Raw genomic sequence first — 17,889 nt, 5'->3', positions numbered from 1 at the left:
TGAGCGTATACAATGCACTCTAGGAGTCTGACATGTGAATCTTCCTAATGATATTGAATTCAACGGCTAACCAAAGAAAGAAGTGAAAGGGCTTGTGTTCTTTCTTTCTTTCGTGTTATTTCTCTCACTTTATCAGAACGAGCCTCGTACGCTAAGCAACGAGAGAATTCAGGAGAGGACAGCTGCGTCCACACGTTCTCGAAAACTTAGGCGCGATGAGGATACAGGGGAACAGCATGCGGGAACAGTATCCCCGCCCACTCGACACTCGACAGTGGTGGTAACCAAAGACATGGAGTTGGAGGCGGGGTTGAGGTCGAGGCTTGTGCAGTAGCAGAGCTAGAAAGGAGCTGGCATGCGAGGGTTTCTTCAGGTCTGATTCAATCACAAATTTGATTGACACATGGAAATAGATTGATCTCTAGACCACCAACTTCTTGCCTCCACCAAGTTGGACGGCATCATAGGCAGTAATAAACTTGTTTTTAAGGATAAAGCACATGAAATGAACAAGTTCTCTTTTGTCATAATTGGCTTATAAACTCTACTTTAGTTTTTTTTTTTTTGTCCTACTCTAACTCTCAACTCACTTTCAGACTTTTACTCTGCCTCTTTGCAGAGCGTTAGAGTCAAAACCCATATCTGAAACTCTAATTTAGTTAACAAATATGTTTCTTCTATTGGTTCAGTGTTTTAATTCAATTCATTTCGCTTCGTTTCATAAATACTATGGCCATTCAAGATGTTTAAGAAACTAGGATCGACTGTATGCTTCGGTAATAATTGCATACTCCTTTTTAACCCTTTGAATGATGTATTTGATCTATCTCCTATTCTTTTCTCAACCTCAATTGTCCAAAAATTATGGAGTTGTATTCGTAATATTGCAAAAGTCACCATTACTGTCAATTACTTCACTAAATTAGACTTAAATGTTGGATTTGAGACTATCAAAGTAATTCAGCGCGTAGATCTCAAAATTCTAAAGTTGACTTTATATACAATATAAATTTAGGAAAGATAATTCATCGGTAATTGAATTGAAAAATGTAGTTTTGGATTATTGCAATACGAAAAAAATTTCCGAAACTATTGGTGTTTAATTTAAATAACTAAATCAAGTGTTTTGTGAAACTACAAATAACCCTTTAACATATCCAACATCGCTTGCCTATGAGGCTTTAACGAGTCTTATATTTATGTGATCTCCCCGCACTTATCAAAAGCGACCAATCTAGCATAACATATCTTTCAATAGCTGTCTAAAGCGAAATCTAATTCATTTCCATACGAAAATAATGCTTCATGTTTTGCAAACTGATTGAATATATTTGAGCCGTTCTAATTATTATCCTCAAATATTGAAGCAAAACAAAAAAATTTGCAATTTATTGGCTAAAGAAATAACATTTGGGAGCTCTATTTAGAGGCTTGCACAAAGGTGAAAAGATGTTTTGTGAGGCCTCTCGATTTACGTATTAGCTTGCATTTTGGGTCATAAGTGAGGCCAAGGGTAGAGAAGAGGGTGGGTAATAAGTTCTTGTTATAGCATGGCCATTGATTGGCAAGAGATTCATCTGGTTGTTGATCTTATCTCTTCCTATGCTTGTTGAATCCTACCGGCAAGCTTTTGTCAAGAGTCTCGTACAAAGTCTGCATTATTTCTTAAAATACCATTCATACAAAGTCTTATCTCTAGCCTATTATAAAGATGGGGCGACCACTCTCAGACAATTCCTAGCTAATAGCCTAGTACTATGTTTGCACGCTACTGTGTTAAAGCGACTTCTTGGTTGTGTCGATGTCTAGTGTCCCACTGTGGTAGTTCTGATATATCTCTTTCTATTAATTTGCTCAATTGTTCAAAAATTTTTGGATATTGAAAGGCTCATGCTCAAGCTTTGCGGAATGATCAAATAAAATGAAGCAATTGAATATTAGCAAAATTGCGCAAGTGGATCCGTGTCGAAAAGGCTAAATGTGTGCGGAGTGACATGAATGTTCAGAGATGTAGTTTCTCAAAGAAGTAGTTGTAAACGATTGTAAGAGGTGAGAAAATTAAATTCAATTTTGGAAAGTGAGATATTTATGAGATTATTTAACAATTATCTTGACTAGTTTGGATTACAATTCTTTCCTTTTGTTATACCTTATTTCTGTGATATATATAAATTTCAGAAAATTAATTGGGCATTTCATAGAATTCTTGGACAAAAATTTGAGATAGAAATCCTTTTGAGTCTACTTTCTCTATAACTAGTAAAAGTGCGCACGGCATTATCAATATTGCAAAAGATGTTGTCTTGATTGAAGTTGGAGCGCAAAGCATTTAGGGTTACAGTTTTATATGACTTGATATACTTTCTTTTCGGTTTTTAAGGTTTTAGTCAACGGTAGAATTCTTAACACCAAGTTATAACTCTTGAGGCATGAACATGGGTATGAGTTCCGACCAAGATAAACTTTCTTTTTCTTAATCAATGGTATGAGGAACCCCATTTTTGCAGATGGACATGAAGGGTAGTATGGCCTGGAGTTGGCGATGTCTTCTCAAACTACGTCATGTCCTAACCCCAGTCATGTCTAATCCAAGATATTGTTGTCATGATGTCTTGGATGAACTTAGACACGAGAGTCCGGCTGTGGAGTAGTATAACTTAATATGGAGTAGCGGCGTTAGCAAACACAATTTTATTGGTTGGCTAGTATGTAGGGATAGGCTTCCGACAGCAGAGATCATATCACGGTGGATGACTTCAGTCGATGTTCAATGTACCTTCTGTAGGGCAAGTATAGAGAACACGACTCACCTTTTCTTCCAATGCGAATGGACAGGTAGCATCTGGCGTAATATTCTTGCGCAACATGGGATTAGGCGTAATGTATGGGGATGGAATGAGGAGCTTCAATGGATGGTTAGAGCAACAAGAGGCAAAGATTTGGCAGCGAAACTCCTCAAAGTATCTTTCCTAGCGACTGTATATTGCACTTGGATGGAGCGCAACCATAGGCGGTTTCAAAACAATCCAACTGACATTCAGATTATTTTGGCGAAGGTGCGGAAAAATGTAAGAGGTAGAGCTTCACTATACAAAAAAATCAAACCTTCGCAAGCTAACTTTGTTGTAGCTACTTTATGGAGACTTCCTACCTCCATATTCTCGAATTATTAGTACTAGTTGTAATGCCGGGGAATGCCCCTAAGCTGCTGTACATCATCTGTTATATACTACTTACATTTTACACCAAAAAAAAGTGTTGGCGCAGTTGGTTTTAGCGTCGAGGAAATTTCCGATTTAGCAACTGGAGATCATCCATTTGAATCCTGCAAGCTACATGCACACTATTCTTGGCAGTGCCAATTATATAGGCCAAAGGTGATGTGGAGGCATTGGATTTTATCGATCAACTATCCAATTCAACTTAGACCTCGTCGATTGATCTAGCACAATCCTTACTTTTGCTAGTAAAGACTAATTTCGGCTACAATTTGGTTCGATGGGATCAAGAATGAAGAGTCAATTATATAGGGAAGTCGTCGATTCAACGGACTAGTTGTAGATTTCATGGATGTCGATTGACTACCAAGATATCGATTTAAGAGTTTGTTATAGCCAGCAAGGTTCCCATCGACTATCTAGCAACTGGAGGCTGTTCTGGTCCATTCCGTTTGCTGTTTGATAATCTTCTACTATGGCTGTTCGGCTTCCAAGGCTGGTGGACAAACAGGGGTAAGGTGACAAGTGAAGCAAGAGTTTTTTGCTAATTATATATAAAGAGGGCTTCACTTAATTAGTAGGTGCGACTATCTACCAAATATGTACTCTTCACCGTCGAATTGAGGTCAATAAGTTATCGTTTCACCACATCAACAGTGTACGGCAATTTTCTCATGACCGAGTGCTATTGAACGGTCAATTTATTGGTCTAGTAATACAAGCAAAAGCACTTGGCCCAATCTCACAAACAATTGAAACGTAGCTTTGATCTCATCATGAATGACCAAACATTAGGGTGTCAACTACAAGTGGATAACCTTTTTGATGACCAAATGATTGGGCATCGAATGACAATTGGCTACACCTTAAATAACTCGCTTTCGTGTGCAAGACTTGATCGATGCACCAACTTTGGGTGCACTTCAGCTTTAACAAGTTCCCACTACAGAAACATTGGCTTCAGTCTTATTCTACGCTTACACTTTTAATAAGACCATAGTCGCCCTAAAAAAACATTGGTCTGGCCAATTGGGTTAGGAAAGCCATTATGTATCCTCCTTTTAACTTCAGAAAGGTTTCATGTCACCATTTTCTCGGAAAGAGAAATCAAATTAATTGAATGTTCCAACATGAATTGAATGGTTGCTTATCACAAATGTGCACGAAACCCCTGTAACATATGATGTTAGAACTTCAGGCTCGAGCACGACTTCTCAAAAAAATAACATCATCGATCCATACAAAAGGGTGACCTACTATCCCATATGTTTGTGTACATGGTCACGTAAACCTGTTGTTGCTTCCTTGCGTCACATTTCTGTGTATTGTAATCTAGGATTCGGGGCTCTCTCTCTCTCTCTCTCTCTCTCTCTCTCTCTCTCTCTCTTGGGTATTGAAGAATTCGGTTGAAATATTGTGAACTCATCTCAAATGCTTGACCTTGTAGATGCAGACACATGGTGGATGTATTCATTATGACAGTCCACTAAAAGAACAAAGGTGTTTTGATTCTTGATCTCATTGTACAATTGTTAAGATGATTTTCATTATATAAAGATATTACAAATGTTACACATCGTAAGGAAACAATACAACAATGAAAAATAATAAATGAAGAGATCATTATATCACAAGAGTCGCCAATCACTTGATTCTAGCATCTCCAAGAATCATCTTGTGATTTTGATTTACATCTCCAGATTTTTCTTCCCTCAATCAGTGCCTTTATCCACCTTATTTGAATGCATGATCTCTTGGTCAGCTTATCTTATGATAATGGAACTACTTGAGTTTGTTTAAAATTCTGAACTTGTAATCTTGAAGAAGATGAATGCGCATTTGAATGCTCAAGTTTGCTTACACGTGCAAGGACCTGGAAGATTTATGATCACGAGATTCTTATCTGATGCTTTGAAGACACATTAACCATATCATATGTACATTTTTAGGCTACTTCTCCTATTGCCGTTTCTATTGTCATTCTTTGCAACGTTTCATGCTTTTCTTTTTTAGTCTTTCAAATTCTTTTGCAAAGCAGTGCTTATCATAAAACCGTGAAATAGTGACATGGATGGTCTTTGAACTTTTCTTCAATGTTCATTACGGTTCTTGAACTTTTTTTGTTCCTCTAATACTTTAATTTTCAAAAATCCGCTCAATATAGTCCTTTCGTCAAGTATATCTCCACGTCAAGTGCATTTTTTTTTTGTGGAGTATCACATTAGTGTTATTTCGATCGAAAATAATAATGTGGACTGCCACGTTAGACGTCACCCTAATAGCAAATATTCTTTTCCTTTTTTTTCCCCTTCCTTTTTGCGCCCAGTGAGAGAGAGAGAGAGAAAGAGAGAGAGAGAGAGATCTAACATGAAGTTCATAGTAATTATACTAAAGTTAGCTAACTGTGTAAGAATTTTTTTATGAAATGACTGTATTTATTGTATTTTTGAAAGTTTAAAGATTAGCACAAAACAAAACAAAAATGTTTGGGAATCACACTGAAAAATTGAAAAGAAGCTCAGGGACCGCCCATGTCATCATGATTGAAAGTGTAAACACACTTGCAACCTGTGAATGTTTCGTGAGATCAAAATCAATTATTTTAAAATTTGAAGCTGTCAGATAAATGCATTTAAATACTTTGACAGAAACACATTTAAGATCTTGAGGTTTTTGGACACCAAAAAAAAAAAAAAAACAGATGCCAATTTTGGGCTGTTCATACCGTGAGCTTTTGTCTCTTTTCTGTTTGCAGAATTCGATTTTCCAATTTTTTTTAATCCCAAAATGAATTCTATTAAATATTTACCCAAAGAATGATAACTTGTAAGTTTCATCTTTCAAAAATAAAAAATAAAAAAGTACTTATGAGCTTCCTCATTAAAGCTAATAAATTTGTTTCTAGAAAGATAATAAAAAAAATTCTGCACGAGTTAAGATGAATTTGAATATATCTATAATACATTAACAATGAATTAATATCAAATCTCAAAAACCTAATATTAAAAGTATAAGTTAAATTTACTCCTGACAGTTATTATCAAACAAGTTCACATTTTATATTGTGCATGTTTTTGTTTTTTTTTTTTTACAATCATCTTAGTGTGTCAACGGACATATACATGAAATAAAACATAAAATATGAAAATATATATATTAAATAGACAGCTCGAGGCAAATGGTGACATGATAGTCCAAAACAACTGAAGCACTAATCTTTGGTATCATGTTAAGATGTAAGCCCTGTTTTTCTTCACTTTTTTTGGATCCTCTGATCATTTTTGTGATTAGTCACCAATCAAGTTCTCTAATCATGAATTGAAAATATAATCTTTTGAGAGTTAGGAAGGACCCAAATTGTATATAACCGTATGTCCTAGAAATTATGTTTCATTTGTGTCATAAGTTTGGGCTAATTGGCTCAATTGGTGTTGTAGTTTGACCAGACCCAAAGTCAATGATGGTTCTGAAAAAATTTGGCCTCGACAAAGATTCTCAACCTTTTCAAGCCCAACCATCATAAAACTTCCTTCAAAGGACTTTCCTCATCCATGCGCTGATCAAGACAGATAGTTTAATTTAGGGATAATGACACAAACAGTTTTTGAACTTTGACTCAATATGCAATGTGGTCCCTAAATTTTTTAGTTTTTTAATGTGATCCCTAAACTTTAGCCCAATGTGAAATGTGGTCATTGAATTTTTAATTTGTTCAATTTGATCCCTGAACTTTTAGTACATATTCAATGTAGTCCCTGGCCGTGAATTTGAATTAATAGAATGACTACATTGAACATTTTCATATAGTTCAGAGACTAAATTGAACATGTACCAAAAGTTCAGGAATGACATTGAATAAATTAAAAGTTCAGAGACTACATTGCATATTCGGTTAAAGTTCGGGGACCACATCGAACAAATTAAAAGTTCAAAGACCACATTGCACATCGGGCCAAAGTTTAGGGACTATTTGTATCATTATCCCTTTAATTTAAAATATTGATACTAATAGTATCATAATATCCGCAGGACACTCGCTCTGAGGCCATAATTTCCCTAGCAATCATTTAAGCATCATGACTTTTAAAAACCGACCACTTGAGTTATATTGTCAACTTTCCTTGTCTGAAGATCCAATGTGGCGACACGGAAAAAAACAGTTATCTTATATGGTACCAACATACAAGTCATTGATCTAAAATTTTGACACTTCCTCTTATATTTATTTTGTTTGAACTTTTTTTGATTCATTAGAATTTGTGTTTCATGTTCCTGGAGCATCAAGATGCCGCTGTATCGGGATTTTTGTTTCTCTATGAAAATGGATATCTCTAAACACAGAGAGAGAAAAAAAATCTTTGCTCAAGATGAAGTTTTATCTCATTGAGGTCTTTCCGTAGGAAGTGAAAGTTTCTTGGACGAGACTGACTGGCCCCAACAGAACAAACATAGTCGATCTTATAGTTATATATCGAATTATGTGGAAAGTCAAATCCTGTGGGGCTTCACTATATAATTCTTGCCTATGTGGGGCATGAAGATAGTATATGTGGGGCATTTTCTTCCTCTAGCCAACTCTATGTCATTATGCTTAGTATTGTTGCGTAGGCATCCTAGGTTTTAGGTGTAACACCGGATTATGAATGAGCGAGACATTTAAGACATGGGGCTACATATATACTGTTAGGTCAATTTTCTGATAATTTGAGTTTATGAAAAAAAGAAATTTCCTTACATCTCTTATTGGAAAGTCTATGGATCCGCGTGAAGTGAGTTTATCACGACTACTGTTTTTTTTTTTTTTTTAATTTTGTGAGGACATTTTCAAGTTTTGGGTTTGCGATGAGGAATTATCTTAGGAGAACTAAGTCATACCCAACAATTAATGTAAAATTGATTGGAGAATAAGTTCAAGTCTAATTGGCAGATTTTTTTCTTTTGTTAAAAGAAAGATTTCATTCATCAGAATAATATCCGAGAGGTAGATAGAAGGCATATGTAACATTCTAAATTTTCGATCCTTTTCCCGGGATTTATGAAATGAATAATTTGGCCAATGCACTTATAGTGAGATCTCGCCCGGAACCGCGCATTCTCGAGATGCTAACCTTAGGGGTAAGGCCATCGCGGGATTTAGTTCGCCCGACTAAAGAACTCGACCTTGGTTCAACCTTCAACCATAAGGATTGACGAGAGAATGTTTTGGGCCAACAGAGACCGATCTATTCGATCGATCGTGTCCGAAGGGAACTAGTGACAGACCCTCACAATTACATGACAATCGAGGTCGCCTTGGTTCGAGCAAACTTAAACGTGACTTGACTTAGTGTCGGTCACGGGTCGAGGGCGCGTAATCCAAATGAGCCACCCGTTAGTAAGAGATAAGCTAAAGTCGTGATTGTCGATTTCAGTTATTTCTTGGAATCCGGGCCCGGAAATCGAGAATTTTGAAAGTGACAATTTTTAGCGACTGATGGCGTTTTTGGTGTGGCCAACCTTGGGGCCACCCGTTTTTGTAAAAAAATGGATTTTGGTTCGGGACCGGAAAAATGACCGTTTTGCCCGTGGGACCGCGAACGAATTTTGAGGACTGGATTGAGTTGGGGGACTGATATTAATCCTGTTTGGCCAAAATTAGAGAGACAAGGATGCCCCTCTCCTCCCATGAGTAATTACTCTTTTGCCCCTTGAATTATTGGATAAGGTTGAATGTGGGCCGTTGGATTTGGATAAGATCAAATCTTGACCCTTGGATTTGTGGGGTAGTTAGAAGGGTAATTTGGTAATTTTAGGTGGGGTATTAGAGACCAATTATTGGGGGCACCATATAAATATCTATTTCTCTCTCTCTCTCTCTCTCTCTCTCTCTCTCTCTCTCTCTCTCTCTCTCATAATCCACCCTCTCTCTCTCTCCTCACCCCCACCGATCGGAATCTCTCTCTCCCTCCTTCCCCGTGCGTGAGCCAGCTTGGCCGGCCACCAGCCCGTCAGCCGCCTGGTCGCCGCCCTCCCGCCGTCCGCGTCGCCGCTTCTTCCTTCCTGGCTGCGCCTCACCCACCGTCCGCCTGTCTCTCTCTCTGTCTCACCTGTTCTGTTCGGTCCAGCTGCCGCCGAGCCACCCTTGGCCGTCCTCCCTTGGCCCATACGTCCCCCGCCACCCCCAGCAGGCCGTTCGCTGCCCGCCAGCCGCCCGTCCACGGCGCCTCGGCCCGCCGCCCGCCCGGACCGCCGGCGACGCCGCTTGGTCTGGCTTTGGGCCGGTCGTTCCAGCCACTGTCCAGCCCGTTTGTCACCCTTTTCAAGGTAAGTGACTCCCCCAAATGTTACCTAGGATCTCAGGTATTGCTGAACATGTTTAGGACTCGGTTTGGGTAGTTTAGGGGCTGTTTGAGGTATGTGAAGAGGGGCTAGATATTAAGCTATTATGGACTGATTTGATGACTGAATGTGTGCGATTTAAAAGGCTCGGATAGGGCTGTGGTGATACGGCATGGCTTGGACTGAATTGTACGTTGATTGGTGATTTTACGGCTTGTATGAGCTTATGAGAATGTTTGTGTGGCTTGTGGTTGTTGGCTGATTTCTAAGCGAATGTTGGACTGAATGTGGCGTGGTTGCGTGCCGTGTGTGTGTGGCCGTGAGGTGTGATGGTGTGATCGCGCAATGAGGTCGCGTGCCAAGTGTGTGTAGTCGTGTGGTGTGCTCGTGCGACGAGGATGTGCATTTGCGAAGTGTATGTGTGGCGTGAGATTGGGTGTAGCCGTGTGTTATGTGTGGCCGTGTGGTACGTGTGGTACGTGTGATACGATGGTATGAGATGGTTGGATTGGCTAGAAAAGTGATATCCTAAGGCGTGTTCGTTTACGCGGGGTAGGTTCCATCCTGAGGCGTGTTCGTTTACGTGGGACGATGCCGTCCCTGACGAGGTGACGATGCCCGGCCCGACGGGGTGACAATGCCTGACGAGGTCAGAAGACCATTAGCCTGATGTGTTTTACGCGGGCGCGGTAGTGATGGAAAGTTGGGAATGAGCTCGACTTGACTTGACGTGTGAAACTTGTGAAAGTTGGCGCATGGCGTGAGTTAGTGTGCGAGTGTGGTTTGCCTCGCGTGATATGGTGCTGAATGAGTGTGGACACGAATGGATTGGCTGTATTATTATCTGACATGCAGGGATGTGCATGATGGATCCCAGGTAGGATCGCATGTGATTGTTAGTGTGATTGGTGGTTGTGTCATGCATGTTTCGTCTGGCGATACGTGAGAGCCTATGTGGGGTTTGGGGTTGTGCACTTATTGAAATTCGTCTCATAGTTGTATAACCAAAATTTCAGAACCCCAGCCATGAACCCAGGAGGCCCGCCTCCTCGTTTTGGGATATGAGGAGCCGCCCATGATGCCCCAGTGGAGCCGCAGATTGCGCAACCATTGCAGGCGTTTCCCCGTATCATGGTCCACGTGATCTTCCGAAGTACGAGCCAGAGGATTTAGCGGAAGAAATTGAGGAGGGTGACCCTTCGGTTTCCCTAGGGTTTTTTAGGGGTTGCGTAGAGTAGGTCTGACTAGTCACCTTGTGATAGATAGATCAACCTATGGTGAAGCTAAGTTAACCCAACCACCCGATCCTTTTGTTATGTCGGTGGTTTTGGATGCTCGTTTGCTAGGTCTGTATGTGATATGGGTTGTGTGCTCGGTACGATGGCATTGTATAAAAGTTAATGTTGTTGTTCTTTGACTGTTCTGATGATCTACCCCGTCGCCATCTTTATAGTCAGGGGTTTCTATTTTCGTTTCCGCATGTGTCTCTGATGTTTCGGTTGGGTCGGCGATGTTCCTAGGACGTCGCATTAATTCGACCAAGGAGGGATGTCGCGAGCTCGATGGGGATTCGGGCCGTGACATCCCCGTGCGAATTGGTATCAGAGCAAGGCTAGCTCGATACCGGTAGGGTCGAGACCTGGAGTGATAAGGAGCGACGACTTCATCAGTTAGGGAGCCCTTCGTAGAATGCATGTGTATGTGGATGGTGCATGTCCTGCGAGTACGCGCCTATGGTTGCTGAGTGGTTTATTATGGTTGTAATATTGATTGAGACGAATGTGCGTCAGGACTTGAGGTGAGTACAAGAACCCTGATGGTTGCTTAGTGATGTTGGTTTGATGTTGTTTGATTGATTTGAGGATTGGTTGGTTGTTGGCTGTTGAGTGTTGTTTGTCGAGTTTTGTGCCTAGGGCTTGGACTAGTATAGTAGGCCTAGGTCTCTAATTCCTATATGGAATTATAGCAGGTAGGAGGGTAGCATGAGCCCGTGAGAATGAGTAGGAGAGGTGCAGGAGCGGGAGGCTCGTCGAGCTCTCAGAATCCGATCGCAGAAGATCAGCGTATGGAAGGAGTTCTCAGGGTGTTAGAAGGAATTGGGAATATGATGGATAGGCAAGCTCAAGAGCGAGCTAACGCGACTACCCAAGCTGTTGAGGCCGCAGCTGCTTTAGTTAATGAAAATGCGGGTAACGGAAATGGGAATCGACAGATGCATCAGTTAGTAGAATAATTTCTGAAGCTGAAATCATCAAAGTTTGAAGGAGTAGGGGATCCAGAGGCTGCTTCTAAATGGGTTGAGGAGTTAGAAAAAGCTTTTGCTTTATTGGGGTGTACTGAAGCAGAGAAAGTGACGCTGGCAGTGTACCAGCTTCAGGGTGCTGCGAATGATTGGTGGAAGGCCACGCAGGGCCGAGTGTTTCCTACGGGCGTGGATCAGAATTGGACGGCCTTCGTTCAGGCTTTTAATGAGAAGTATTTCTCGGTAAGTGCTCGAGAAAGGAAGATGACGATTTTCCTTAGACTGCAACAGAACCAAATGACTATAGATCAATATGAGGCAGAATTTGCCAGGCTGTCTAAATTTGCACCGAGAATGGTAGACCATCCTGAGGACAAGGCGCGAAGGTTTCGGGATGGATTGAGGGCCGATATCCGCAGCCAATTGATACCGGTGAATTTGAGAACTTACGAGGAATTATATAAGAGGGCTCAAGCTATCGAGCAGGATATGACGGATAGAGCTGTCGTGTCTAGATCACGGTATACCTTAGCCAGGGACAATCGTCAGCAAGGAAAAAGGCCAATGATGGGAAACCGACGTTTCGTTCCTCCGGCAAGGAGGAATATTGGGAAATCGTCACATCAAGCTAATTCGGCCTGTAAACGTTGTGGGAGACATCATGAGAGTGGTCCCTGCCCAAGTGTAACTGGGGCATGCTTTGGGTGTGGTGGAATGGGACATCACATAAGGAATTGCCCGAATCAGCAGGTTCGACCACCCCCATCATCGCAGACACCTCGGATTGGAAATCCGACTAATGTAGCCCCGCCGGCTAATCAGAACAGGCCGCCGGCACAAGGACGTGTGTACGCCATGGCACGAAAGGAAGCTGAGAATGCGCCAGGCGTAATCACAGGTATGGTTTCCCTGTGTAATTATATTGCATATGCTTTATTTGATCCGGGGGCGTCGCACTCGTTTGTGTCTGCTCAGTTTGTTGAATTGGCTGGATTGAAACCCGTTTTATTAGAAGTGCAATTGTGTGTGACTACACCGTTGATGGATAAGATATGCATATCGTTAGGATGCCCAGACTGTAAAATAGTAATTGATGGTGTAGAAAGCAGGATAGATTTGGCTGTTTTGACTATGTATGATTTTGATGTGATTGTGGGCATGGATTAGTTAGTCAAATAGAATGCTGTAATGGATTGCAGCAGCAGGGTGATTCAGTTTAGTCCGGTTGGACACCCTAGATTTGAGTTTGTAGGGAGTCGAGGAGGAACCTCGATCCCTTGGGTTTCGTCAGTAGAAGTAACCAAATTGTTAGATAAGGGGTGTCAAGGTTACCTAGCAAGTGTAGTGGATTTAACGGCAGAAGAAGTACGGCTAGAGGAAATAGCAGTTGTGTGCAACTTTCTCGATGTTTTCCTTAAGGAATTACCGGGATTGCCACCAGAAAGAGAAGTAGAGTTTGTTATCGAGTTGGCCCTTGGGACTGAGCCAATCTCGAAGCCGCCTTATAGGATGTCGTTGTCGGAATTGAAAGAATTAAAGGTTCAGATGCAGGAACTGTTGGATAAGGGTTTTATTCGACTGAGTGTGTCTCCATGGAGAGTGCCAGTTTTGTTCTTAAGGAAGAAAGATGGGTCTCTGAGGCTGTGTATTGATTACCGCCAGCTGAATCAAGTGACAATTAAGAATAAGTACCCTCTTCCAAGGATTGACGATCTGTTTGATCAGTTACAAGGAGCCTCGGTATTTTCTAAGATCGACCTGAGGACGGGGTATCATCAATTAAGAATCCAAAAGGAGGATATCTTGAAGACGACATTCAGGACGAGGTATGGACACTACGAGTTCACGGTAATGCCGTTTGGGCTGACTAATGCCCCTGCCGCTTTCATGGACTTAATGAATAGAGTAGTCAAAGAATTTTTGGATCAGTTCGTCATTGTCTTTATAGATGATATTCTGGTGTATTCAAAGAGTCCCGAGGAACATGAAGTACATTTGGAAAAGGTTCTACGAACGTTAAGAGAGCATGCACTGTATGCTAAGTTTAGCAAGTGCGAGTTTTAGCTTAATCGAGTGGCGTTCCTTGGACACGTGATCTCCGGAGAAGGAATCTCCGTAGATCCGGCGAAAATTGAGGCAGTAATGGATTGGCTAAGACCGACGACAATTACTGAGGTTCGGAGCTTTTTAGGTCTGGCAGGTTACTATCGCCGATTCGTGGAAGGATTCTCAGCGATAGCCACTCCGCTGACCAGATTACTTAAGAAGGAGATGAAGTTTGAGTAGACGGAAAAGTTCGAAGAGAGTTTTCAGGAATTGAAACAGAGATTGACAACCGCGCCAGTACTAACAATCCCTTCAGGACCGGGAGGATATGAAATTTATAGCGATGCTTCGCTTAAGGGATTGGGATGCGTGCTAATGCAACATGGAAGGGTGGTTGCTTATGCATCGCGTCAGTTAAGGCCTCATGAGATGAATTATCCAACTCATGACTTGGAACTGGCAGCAATCATTTTCGCACTTAAGATTTGGAGGCACTATTTATGTGGAGAAAGGTTCCAGATCTATACGGACCACCAGAGTCTCAGGTATTTGTTTTCTCCGAAAGAACTAAATATGAGACAACGTCGTTGAATGGAGTTGTTGAAGGACTATGACTATGACATTTTGTATCATTCCGGAAAGACCAACCGGGTAGCGGATGCCTTAAGTCGAAAGTCGAGTATCGCACAGTTAATAGTCAAAGAATGGATCCTATTGGAAGGAGCGCGAGACTCAGACTTTAAGTTTGAGGTAGGACATCTCTCTAGTTTGGTGGCGACATTAAGGATTGAACCGGAGATGCAAATCAAAATTAAGGCATTACAGTCTACGGACCCCGAGATTCAGAAGATTCTAGAAATGGATAGTACTAAGAGGAAACCGGACTTCCAAATGTCCGAGGATGGAATTCTGAAATTTCGAGGACGTTTGTGCGTGCCCGACGATTTGGAACTTAAGGAAGAGATTTTATCGGAGGCTCACAGGAGCAATTATAGCATTCACCCGGGCAGCACAAAAATGTACCAAAACCTTCAACAACATTATTGGTGAAATGGAATGAAGGTGGATGTGGCCAAGCATGTGGCCAAGTGTTTGACGTGCCAGCAGGTGAAGGCGCAACATTGTAAACCTGGTGGGATGCTACAGCCGTCAGAAATCCCAGAATGAAAATGGGAACACATTACGATGGATTTTGTAACGGGATTGCCCAGAAGCCAGAAGGGGCACGACTCTATTTGGGTGATAGTGGACAGGCTGACTAAGTCGGCACACTTCCTGGCAGTGCAAAATGACTTTGAGCTGGAAAGGTATGCGGAGTTGTATGTAAGACAGATAGTGCGTCTTCATGGAGTGCCAGTATCGATCACTTCGGATAGTGATCCCCGGTTCACTGCTAATTTTTGGAAGAGTCTGCAAGCGGCCATGGGAACAAAGTTGCAATTCAGTACGGCCTATCATCCACAAACGGATGGTCAGTCTGAGAAGACCATTCAGACTTTAGAAGATATGCTGAGAGCATGTGTAATAGATTTTCAGGGCAAGTGGGAAGAACAATTGCATTTGGTTGAATTTGCCTATAATAACAGCTTTCAGCAAAGCATTGGTATGGCACCGTTTGAAGCGCTTTATGGCAGAACGTGTAGAATGCCGTTGTATGGGGATGAAGTGGGAGAAAGAAGTGTAACGGGTCCAGAGTTAGTTCAACAGTCGGTGGAAACAGTAAGGATTATCCGGGAAAGGCTAAAAACAGCACAGAGCCGTCAGAAGAGTTATGCGGATCGAAGGCGTAGACCGTTGGAATTTCAAGTTGGTGACCATGTTTTCCTTAAGATTTCACCAATGAGAGGACTGTCTCGGTTTGGTAAGAAAGGAAAACTGAGTCCAAGGTATATAGGCCCGTTCGAGATTTTAGAGAGGATTGGAACGTTGGCCTATCGCCTCGCCTTGCTGCCAAATTTGTCGCAAGTTCATAATGTCTTCCACGTGTCAATGTTAAGAAAGTACGAACCGGATCCGACCCACGTGCTAAATCATGAAGTGATAGACATGGACGACAGAGTGTCGTATGTGGAGAGATCGGTGCGAATTGAGGACAGGAAGGAGCAAGTTTTGAGGAATAAGACGGTCCCGTTGGTCAAAGTTGTTTGGGAGCATCACGGGACAGAAGGTGCCACTTGGGAAAAACGAAGAAGTAATGAAACGTCATCACCCGCATTTATTTGGATAGCTAGGTATAGTTGTAAATTTCGAGGACGAAATTTTTATTAGGGGGGAAGAGTTGTAACATTCTGAATTTTCGATCTTTTTCCCAGGATTTATGAAATAAATATTTTGGCCAATGCACTTATAGTGAGATCTCGCCGGAACCGCGCATTCTCGGGATGCTAACCTTAGGGGTAAGGCCATCACGGGATTTAGTTCGCCCAACCAAAGAACTCGACCTTGGTTCGACCTTCGACCATAAGGATTGACGAGAGAATGTTTTGGGCCAACAGAGACCGATCTATTCGATCGATCGTGTCCGAAGGGAACTAGTGACAGGCCCTCACAATTACATGACAATCGAGGTCGCCTTGGTTTGAGCAAACTTAAACGTGACTTGACTTAGTGTCGGTCACGGGTCGAGAGCGCATAATCCAAATAAGCCACCCGTTAGTAAGAGATAAGCTAAAGTCGTGATTGTCGATTTCAATCATTTTTTGGAATCCGGGCTCGGGAATCGAGAATTTTGAAAGTGACAATTTTTAGCGGCCGATGGCGTTTTTGGTGTGGCCAACCTTGGGGCCACCCGTTTTTGTAAAAAATGGATTTCGGTTCGGACCGGAAAAATGACCGTTTTACCCCTAGGACCGCGAACGAATTTTGAGGACTGGATTGAGTTGGGGGACTGATATTAATCCTGTTTGGCCGAAATTAGAGAGACAAGGATGCCCCTCTCCTCCCATGAGTAATTACTCTTTTGCCCCTTGAATTATTGGATAAGGTTGAATGTGGGCCGTTGGATTTGAATAAGATCAAATCTTGACCCTTGGATTTGTGGGGTAGTTAGAAGGGTAATTTGGTAATTTTAGGTGAGGTATTAGAGACCAATTATTGGGGGTACCATATAAATATCTATTTCTCTCTCTCTCTCTCTCTCTCTCTCTCTCTCTCTCTCTCTCTCTCTCTCCTCACCCCCACCGATCGGAATCTCTCTTTCCCTCCTTCCCCGTGCGTGAGCCAGCTTGGCCGGCCACCAGCCCGCCAGCCGCCTGGTCGCCGCCCTCCCGCCGTCCGCGCTGCCGCTTCTTCCTTCCCGGCCGCGCCTCACCCACCGTCCGCCTGTCTCTCTCTCTGTCTCGCCTGTTCTGTTCAGCCCAGCTGCCGCCGAGCCACCCCTAGCTATCCTCCCCTAGCCCATACGTCCCCTTCGCCACCCCCAGCAGGCCGTTTGCCGCTCGCCAGCTGCCCGTCCACGGCGCCTCAGCTGCTTGCCCGCCTGACCGCCGGTGACGCTGCTTGGTTGCTGCTTCTGGGCTGGTCGTTCCAGCCACCTGTCCAGCTCGTTTGTCACCCCTTTCAAGGTAAGTGACTCCCCCAAATGTTACCTAGGACTTCGGGTATTGCTGAACATGTTTAGGACTCGGTTCGGGTAGTTTAGGGGCTGTTTGAGGCATGTGAAGAGAGGCTGGATATTAGGCTGTTATGGACTGATTTGATGACTGAATGTGTGCGGTTTAAAAGGCTCGGATAAGGCTGTGGTGATACGGCATGGCTTGGACTGAATTGTACGTTGATTGGTGATTTTACGGCTTGTATGAGCTTATGAGAATGTTTGTGTGGCTTGTGGTTATTGGCTGATTTCTGAGCGAATGTTGGACTGAATGTGGCGTGATTGCGTGCCGTGTGTGTGTGGCCGTGAGGTGTGATGGTGTGATCGCGCAATGTGATCGCGTGCCAAGTGTGTGTGGTCGTGTGGTGTGCTCGTGCGACGAGGATGTGCATTTGTGAAGTGTATGTGTGGCGTGAAATTGGGTATGGCCGTATGTTATGTGTGGCCGTGTGGTACGTGTGGTACGATGGTAT

Source organism: Syzygium oleosum, unplaced genomic scaffold (genome assembly GCF_021117445.2).
Source record: "Syzygium oleosum isolate NSW1041296 unplaced genomic scaffold, Sole_v2.1 Sole_v2.08, whole genome shotgun sequence".
NCBI classification, from domain to species: Eukaryota; Viridiplantae; Streptophyta; class Magnoliopsida; order Myrtales; family Myrtaceae; genus Syzygium; species Syzygium oleosum.
The sequence above is the reverse complement of the archived record's forward strand: the minus strand, read 5'-3'. Positions refer to the sequence as shown.